Genomic DNA, 9867 nt, shown 5'->3' with positions numbered 1-9867 from the left:
GTTTCACCGTGTTAGCCAGGATGGTCTCGATCTCCTGACCTCGTGATCCGCCCGTCTCGGCCTCCCAAAGTGCTGGGATTACAGGCTTGAGCCACCGCGCCCAGCAACAGGGGAAACTGAAAGCAAGATAAGAATTTGGGCTTGAATAGTTAACTGGGAAAAAATGCAGTATAAGTTCTTAAATAGGAAAACTGCATGAAAATGTTGTATTTTAATAAGACTGTATATTATGTATAACAGTATGATACTAAAATGCATAAATGGAAGAGAAAGCATACAGAAAGGCAGACAGGTTAAGACACCCCTTGAAAGAATTCATACATAAGGTAAAATGAGTGATAGCACTTTCTGTTCATAGGCCCAGAAAAGGTAAATCCAAGGATCACTTTAAAGGGAAAATTATAGGACTTTGTGAGAAAATAGAAGTAAAGAGGCTGGGCTGAGCGCAGTGGCTCACACCTGTAATCCCGGCACTTTGGAAGGCCGAGGCAGGTGGGTCACTTGAGGTCAGGAGATTGAGACCAGCCTGGCTAACATGGTGAAATGCTGTCTCTACTAAAAATACAAAAAATAGCTGGGCGTGGTGGCGCACATTTGTAATCCCAGTTACTTGGGCGGCTGAGGCAGGAGAATAGCTTGAACTTGGGAGGCAGAGGTTGCAGCGAGCTGAGATCACACCACTGCACTCAAGTCTGGGTGACAGAGTGAGACTCCATCTCAAAAAAGAGAAAGAGAAAGAGACCAAAATAGAGAAGAATCCAAAAAGAATCCAAAATTATTTAAAAGTTTCTAGCTTGGAAAACTGATCAAGAAGATTAGTGATAGGCCAAAGGAAACCAGACAGCTCAAGAGAAGCAAGTCCATCTGAGTAAACAAGATTTGTATGCTTATTATATGTATCTAAATGTCACAAAGTAAATCTTTCATATTTAAATATTCCACAAAGCCTTCAAGATATTTGATGAATAGCATTTTTTCTAGTTTAAATATATAGAAATTATTTCATCAGAAGAGTTTTCAGTTTCATTTCCAAAGAAAACCTTACATGACACATGAAGACATCTGATGAGGCTTTTCTATTACTCCAAGTAGTGCTGAAAAAAAAATTATCTTAAAAGGTAATGAAACTGAAAGATTAGTGGTAAAATTTTGAATAAAAATTGAGATTTTATTATATTCATAATAAAAGCTTCCACCTACTCCATTTAGTCATCAAAACTGTGATTTTTTTAAATGCAGATATACTCACAATGACATTTTTTAGTTATCCCATTTTCTCATAAGAGACTACACTGTCAGCTGGCGAAAAGGAAAAGCAGTCTCCATGGCCGACAACTGATCCATTATAAAACTGCACACGCATGAAATGGAAATGCAAAGGTAAAAAAATTACAGGTAAACTGTTTCCTAGCTTTGTAGAATTGTCTTCAAGGCCTGTGACCAATCTACTCAATGTGGAGGTATAACAGATAATGAGTCAAAGTATAAAATGTGTTGAAAGAAAATATACACAAGGTTTGATTATACAAATTTGATATTAAAATTTTCACATATACAAAAATGGGCTGATAATCTGCCTTTTTTTACTGTCCTAGTGTATTTTTTGAAATCAAGGTTATACTGGACCCATACAATGAGTTGGAGGAAATAATCCCCCTTTTCCTGTTCTCTGAAAGAGTTTGTGGAAGATCAGAATTATCTATGCCTTGAACGTGTGGCAGAACTCATTCTTAAAACTGTACTGAGTGTCTTTCCAGTAGGAGGATTTTTACTTACTGACCAATCTAACAGTTATAGGACTATGCAGGTTTCTCACATCTTTTTCAATCAGTTTGGTAATTTACACATTTCAAGATTACTGTGCATGTTAAATTTTGAGGAACATTACGTCAGAAAACTAACTCCTGTCCACCTCCCAAATTAAATGCTATTTTGTCCAATTTTTTATTTATTTATTTATTTATTTATTTATTTTTGAGACAGAGTCTCGCTCTGTCGCCCAGGCTGGAGTGCAGTGGCCGGATCTCAGCTCACTGCAAGCTCCGCCTCCCGGGTTTACGCCATTCTCCTGCCTCAGCCTCCTGAGTAGCTGGGACTACAGGCGCCTGCCACCTCGCCCGGCTAGTTTTTTGTATTTTTTAGTAGAGACGGGGTTTCACCGTGTTAGCCAGGATGGTCTCGACCTCCTGACCTTGTGATCCGCCCGTCTCGGCCTCCCAAAGTGCTGGGATTACAGGCTTGAGCCACCGCGCCCGGCCTAGTTTTTTTTCAACTCCACAAATGAGACATCATGACCACAGCTTTACACAGTCAGTATGCTTTAGACTGTTTGTTCAGTAATCCTTTTTGCATCTCGGAAAATTCTCCAGGGATTATTTTCCTTCCCCCTAAAACTACTTCTTTTAAAATTGTCATAGGGGACCTATTGGTAGAAAACACATTCGGCTTTTGTACATGTTTGAAAATTTTGGCTGGGTGTGGTGGCTCATGCCTGTAATCTCAGCACTCTGGGAGGGCGAGGTGGGCGGATCATGAGGTCAGGAGTTCCAGACCAGCCTGGCTAATATGGTGAAACCCCGTCTCTACTAAAAATACAAAAATTAGCCAGCCATGGTGGCATGCGCCTGTAGTCCCAGCTACTCAGGAGGCTGAGGCAGAAGAATCACTTGAACGCAGGAGGTGGAGGTTGCAGTGAGCTAAGATTGTGCCACCACTGCACTCCAGGCTGGGTGACAGAGCGAGACTCCGTCTCAAAAAAAAAAAAAAAAAAGTGTCTTTTTGCCCACACTTAGGGAAAACAGTTTTGCTGAGTATACAATTGTAGATTAACAGCTATTTTCTCTGGGCATTTTGAAGATATTATTCCACTTTACATGGCTTCCAGGGTTGCTGTTCTGAAGTCCACTGTTTAATTGTTGTTCCTTTATAAATAAGTCTTTTTGATGGCTTTTCAGGTATTTCTCTGTCTCTTGTGTTCATCAGTTTCTCTCTGATGTGTCTACGTAAGAATTTCTTTATATTTGTATGCATAGATTTGCTCTCTGCAAATTCACGTTTAATCCTGTAAACTCCCAGCTATTATTTCTTTGAACAGTGCCTCTACTCATTCTATTAGCTCCTTCTGAAAGTCTGATTAGAAAAATGTTGTATCTTCTCTGTCTATTCTCTATTTTTTTTTTTTTTTTTTTTTTTTAGACAACCTGTCAACCCAGGCTGGAGTGTAGTGATGTGATCCTAACTCACTGTGGCCTTGACCTCCCAGGCTCAAACAACCCTCTCACCTCAGCCTCCTGAGTGCCTAGGACTACAGTCATACATGCACCACCATGCCCAGCTAAGTTAGTTTGTTTTTCTAGAGACAGGGTTTCACTATGTTGCCCAGACAGATGGGGATCCTCCCACCTCAGCCTCCCAAAGTGCTGGGATTACAGTTGTGAGCCACCACACCCGGCCTATCCTCTATGTCTTAATAGTTCTCTCATATGCTATCTCTTTTTTCTCCATTCTATATTCTGCATATTTTCTTCAAATCTATCTTCCAATCCACACTAATTTTCTCTTTAGCTATATCTCATCTACTAGTAAACCATCCATTTGAGTTTATACTTTGAATTGTTTTTTTCACTCCTAGAAGAACTACTGGTTCTTTTTCCAATCTGGTCATTTTTTAGCATGTATTATTCCGTAATATTACAACCAAATCTCTTTTTAATTAAAAAAATACACATTTATATTTTATATCTAATAATTCCAACAGTCTCTTTAGGTCTAATTCTACTATTTGTTGTTTCCACTTCTTTCACTCATAGTGCTTTGCTTTTGATGTTTGTGATTTTGATAGTAAAATCATGTCTATAAAACTTTCTTTGCTATTTCCTTAAGATCTAAGTAAATCCCCCAGAGAAGATTTACATTTGCTTTGCTAGTGCTGTTGGGAACACTACCAATTCGTAAGTAGAATAAACTAAATTCATACTTGTTTGTGTGATATACATATATATATGATGGAGTCTTCCTCTGTGCAGTAACTCACTGCATCCTCCACCTTCCGGATTCAAGCAATTCTCCCTGCCTCGACCTCCATAGTAGCTGGGATTACAGGTGCCTGCCACTACGCCTGGCTAATTTTTGTATTTTTAGTTGAGATGGGGTTTTCCCATGTTGGCCTGGCTGGCCTTGAACTCCTGACCTCAGGGGATCCGCCTGCCCCAGCCTCCCGCAGTGCTGTGATTACAGGCATGAGCCATCGTGCCTGGCTGGGATTTTTTTTTTTTTTTTTAATCACATAAGTGGATAACAAACTGAAGCTGCAAACCTGTATGATGTTTGGTTTAAGGTTGTGACTCAGGGAAGGCTTTTACTACTTATCTGTTTCCCTCACCCAAAGCCAATGCTAAGCTAGAAAAGTTTCCCCTCCATCTCCCTTTGCAGGCTAGATTTTTATTTTCTCATTTACTCTTTTACTGAGCAGTAGCCTTCTGTACCTCTTGAGTGCCTTAGAGGCTGTCTCCTATATATGAAGTATGAAAATGGTAAACCCAAAGAACTAGTTCACAATTCACTGGTGGATTTCTCCAGCGTAACTTCTACCCTCAGGCAGCTTATTTGCTTCTCTAAATTCCTGCTCCCATTTTATTTTTTCAAGCTTAAGAACTCTATGCAGTTGATAGAAAGACTACTCAACTGCATAGATCACCTGGCAAGAGTAAGGAAAATTCCTTATCTAGCACTTTAGGGGTTTAATAATGACTGTGGCCACACACAGTGGCTCGTGCCTGTAATCCCAGCACTTTGGGAAGCCAAGGCAAGAGGATTTCTTGGGCCCAGGAGTTTGAAGCCAGCCTGGGCAACATAACAAGACCCTGTCTCTACTAAATAAATAAATAAGCAAGCAAGCAAGCTGGGTGTGGTGGAACATGTTTGCAGTCCCAGCTACTCAGGAGGTCAAGGTGAAAGGACTGCTTGAGCCCAGAAGTTCAAAGCTATAGTGAGACAGGGTCTTGCTCTATCTCCCAGGCTAGAGAGCAATGGCACAATCATGGCTCACTGTAGCCTCGACCTTCCAGACTCAACAGATCCTCCTGCCTCAGCATCCCTAGTAGCTGGGACTATAAGTGAGTGTTACAACACCTCAGGCTAATTTTTTTTTTTTTTTTTTTTTTTTTTAATTTTCAGTAGAGATGAAATTTCACTATGTTGCCCAGGCTAGTCTCGAACTCCTGGGGTCAAGTGATACTTCCACCTCAGCCTCTCAAAGTGCTGAGATTACAGGCATGAGCCACTGCACCAGGCCCTAAGATTGCCTTTTTCTTTCTGCTTCTGTATTTGGAATATACTGCATACATTAAATTAACAGATCAATGGATAGAATTAATCTCATTGTTCTTGTTAAGTACTGTAAAATTCAATGGTGAAATTAATCATTAATATTATATTTTAATAGTGTCCTTGAGAAGGTTCTGTAGATGCTATGTCTATTTTGCTACAGAGAAGTTATCTATTATTACAGATTAAAGTTGTTTAGCTTTGACCATATCTGTCTCAGTCTGAGATAATGTTTTCCTTAAAACTGCTATAAATCTATTTTAAAATAAAAAAGAATTGGGTTAATTAAAAGTATATAAACAGCAGTTTCATTTGATCAACTGTACTAATATTTTTACTAAGTTTTGCTTTTGATAAAAAACATAAAACTGACATTTCTAAAACTTCAATATGAAAAGGCATCTCTAAAACATGGAAAGTCATGTAAACATTGCAAATAAGAATAGCAATTTGTTTTCAAATTTTCAAGGACCTTTACATACAACAAGGTCCCTTACTATATGGAATAAGTATACTCATCCATTCATTCAAAAATATTTGAGAAACTACTATGCATAAGTTACCTACTAAGAAAGTTTCTGTTTACCCAAATCCTATTTTCCTGGCAATTTTATATCATTGGATTATAGATAAGTTAGATGGAATTCTGCCATCTAAATGGCAGATGGCAGGAAACATGCCAAGACACTATGAACTCTTCAGGCAATACAGATTATGATTAAAGTTTAAGCATATAATATTTTTCTGTCACAGACTTCTTCCTGTTTTAAAATTGTTTAACCTAACCTGTAGTAAAAAAGGAAGATCATTCAGATTTCTTCCTGTTTTAAAATGATTTAACCTAACCTGTAGTAAAAAAGGAACATCATTCTCACATCAAGGATTACTTTAAACAGAACTTGAGAGAATTTACAGAACCTTGTATTCAAAATATTTAAAAGTGTGCATGACTTTTTATAAAGTATCTGAAAACGAAAAACAAAAACATATGTTCATACAAAAATTTGTACATGAACGTTCATAGCAGCGTTATATTTATGTATTTGTTTATTTTTTAGACAGAGAGTCTTGCTCTGTTGCCTAGGGTGGAGTACAGTGGCACAATCATGGCTCACTGCAGCCTCAAACTCCTGTTTAAGCAATCCTCCCACCTCAGTCTCCCAAGTAGCTAGGACTACAGACACATACCACACCATGCCCAGCCAATTTTTTAATTTTTGTCAAGATGGGAGCCTCACTATTTTGCCCAGGCTAGTCTCCAAAGCAGCATTACTTATAACAGCCAAAAGATGGAAACAACCCAAATGTCCAAATCCTGATGAACAGAGAGACAAAATGTGGTATATCTGTACAATGAAATAGTAAGTCATAAAAAATATGAAGTACTGGCTGGGCACAGTGGCTCACATCTGTAATTCTAGCACTCTGGGAGGCCGGGGCAGGTGGATTGCCTGAGGTCGGGAGTTCGAGACCAATCTGGCAAACATGGTGAAACCCCATCTCTACTAAAAATACAAAAAAATTAGGCGAGCATGGTGGCGTGTGTCTGTAATCTCAGCTACTCCGGAGGCTGAGGCAGCGGAATTACTTGAACAGGGAGGTGGAGGTTGCAGTGAGATCGGGCCACCGCACTGCGGCCTGGACGGCACAGTGAGACTCCGTTTAAAAAAAAAAAAAAAAAAAAGGTATGAAGTACTGATGTGTACTACAACATGAAAGAACCTAGAAAACATTATGCTAAGTGAAAGAAGTTGGTCACCAGGGACTACACATTTGTATGTTTACCTTTATATGAAATGTCCAAAAGAGGCAAATATATAGATACGAAAATTCAGTTACTGGTTGTTTAGGACTGGGGAGGATGGTGAGCTTGCTTGGGCATTAACAGTTAAAGGGTTCAGGGTTTCTTTCTGAGGTAAGGAAAATGATATAAAATTGACTGTGGTGATAGCTGCACAACTTTGTGAATATACTAAAACCACTGAATTGCACACTTTAAATGATGGAACAATATGGTACATGAGTTATATCGCAATAAAGTTGTTACTAAGAAAAAAAGCCACATACAGATAAAACAGATAAAAACATGCAGATAAAAGATATTATAAAAACAATCTAGGCCGCGCGCGGTGGCTCAAGCCTGTAATCCCAGCACTTTGGGAGGCCGAGACGGGCGGATCACGAGGTCAGGAGATCGAGACCATCCTGGCTAACACGGTGAAACCCCGTCTCTACTAAAAAAATACAAAAAATTAGCCGGGCGTGGTGGCGGGCGCCTGTAGTCCCAGCTACTCCGGAGGCTGACCCAGGAGAACGGCGTGAACCTGGGAGGTGGAGCTTGCAGTGAGCTGAGATCGCGCCACTGCACTCCAGCCTGGGCGACAGAGCAAGACTCCTCAAAAAAAAAAAAAAAAAAAAAAAACCTATAACATATATCAACCTTAAAAACTTTTGACCAGATGTCACAAGCACTATTTTTAAGGGAAATGAGTCACCACAGAACTGTGACCCTCTTTCCCCTTTGAGTAGATATTGCCTTTGAAACAGGAAACAAAGGTAGAAATAAAGGATATTATTTTGATATTTTGAAAGCACGATTTCTTAGGAATGCAAGTGGGGTAGAGCTTGGGTTTTTAAAAAATATATATGAACAAATTACCTGAAGGTGGAAATGTACAATAACATCTCCAAGTTGACAGTTACACTACATTTCCGACAATAACACGCTTAGTTGATGGGAATAGACTATTCATTGTGCTTACTCACTGGTAGCTGTAAAAATTGGGCCTACATGGCATGCTAAACTACTCAGGGAGGTTATAAAGACCTTATACAGCAGGGCCATAGATGAAGGCTCATTACTAAATGATCTAAAGACAGCTTCCATAAGTGAACTCAAACAGATGTGAGGCAGGCTGGGTGCGGTGGCTGACACCTGTAATCCCAGCACTTTGGGAGGCTGAGGCAGGCAGATCACGAGGTCAGGAGTTTGAGACCAGCCTGGTCAACATGGTGAAACCCCGTCTCTACTAAAAATACAACAAATTAGCCAGGCATGGTGGCGCATGCCTGTAATCCCAGTTACTCAGGAGGCTGAGGCAGAAGAATCGCTTGAACCCAGGAGGCAGAAGTTGCAGCCAGTCAAGATAGAGCCACTGCACTCCAGCCTGGGTGACAGAGCTAGACTTCGTCTCAACAAGCAAAACAAAACAAAACAAAAAACAGATGTGAGGCTAGAGAAGTGGCTGGTATTGATTATGGAAGCCTCAAAAGAAAGGCTTTTTCTCTTGCCATAATGCTTGGCATTTTGGAAGGGATGGGCAGATACCGTTATATGGACAGGTGTAATCCATCCTGTCAGGGGCTAGAACTCTGAGGTCCCTGAGAGTGTGAAGCTAAACTGTAGTGGAGAAGAAAAATAGTCTGTCCTCTGAGGCTCTCCCTGGTCTTCCAGGAAAAGAGATTCTAGGCCTGCTGAGAATGGGGGGCGGGGGGAGGGGGGAAGAGTTAAAGGCCTCCTTTGTACCTTGACCTGATGGGAGAAAAATGACAGAAGCCAGTTCTCATAGCAGCAGTGACTGCAGAGCAACACAGTCCAGGGAGAGAACTGAATAGGAAACATACACATGACAAGAAGCTGCGTAACTGGCAAGGCCTAGCATAAAATTGAAAATGCGGGTGCCTTGTTCATGAATTACTAATAATTTCAGAACAGTGACAGCAGAGCATTACACCAAACGTGGGGCTCTTGTACGTGCAGGGATCTTTACAACTGCATAGGTCACATCCTCCTTAAGTCAGCCCTGATTCCTGAGCAGCAAGAGCAGCAGTGGTAGCAAAAATCCAGAAGGCAAAGGAAAGTTCAAATCGCAAAACCAAGATCATGTAAAATCCCACTACTACTAAGATTTTAGTGTATATAACCATGTATATCCCAGAGATTTTTCTTTTCTTTATTTTTTGTAGAGATGAGGTCTCACTATGTTTCTCAGGCTGGTCTTGAACTCCTGGCCTCACAGGATCTTCCCATCTTGGCCTCCCAAAGTGCCTCCCAAAGTGCTGTGGTGGCATATGCCACCACACCCAGGCACCTAGAGATTTTTCTGCATACATATATACATGCAGATATTTTCCATATCCATATATACATGTAGATATTTATATTTATTCATATAATGTTTTGTATATTATACATTCTCTTCTGTAGATTTTTTAAAACTTATTTTGGAGAGCCTTCCAAAGTATTAATAAAAGTAGGTCATGTTAATCCATTATATACATTATAGAACATATAGACCCATGTTCCATTCAACCAAAGCCCTATTGTTGGGTTTCTAAACAGTCTTAGGTTTTTCATTATTACAAATTATGTGCATTGAATATCAATAGAGTTGAATGAAGATTGAATAAGACAATCAATACAAAGCCCTCCACAGAGTACTTGGCATCTAACAAGCACTCTATCAATGATAGTGATTTTTAAAAATATTGTGTCCCCAAAAAAAAAAATAAATAAATAAATAAATAAATAAATAAATAAAT

At 39.7% G+C, this 9867-nt stretch overlaps 1 protein-coding gene across 1 annotated transcript in view; it reads right to left on the bottom strand.

The window, feature by feature from the left end:
* LOC108523306 (ribosomal protein S6 kinase alpha-5-like) overlaps positions 1–9867 on the bottom strand; it is a 98783-nt gene that overhangs the window by 16724 nt on the left and 72192 nt on the right. The window lies entirely within an intron of this gene.

Source organism: Rhinopithecus bieti, unplaced genomic scaffold (genome assembly GCF_001698545.2).
Source record: "Rhinopithecus bieti isolate Rb0 unplaced genomic scaffold, ASM169854v2 scaffold_68778, whole genome shotgun sequence".
Taxonomy (NCBI): domain Eukaryota; kingdom Metazoa; phylum Chordata; class Mammalia; order Primates; family Cercopithecidae; genus Rhinopithecus; species Rhinopithecus bieti.
The sequence above is the reverse complement of the archived record's forward strand: the minus strand, read 5'-3'. Positions and strand labels throughout refer to the sequence as shown.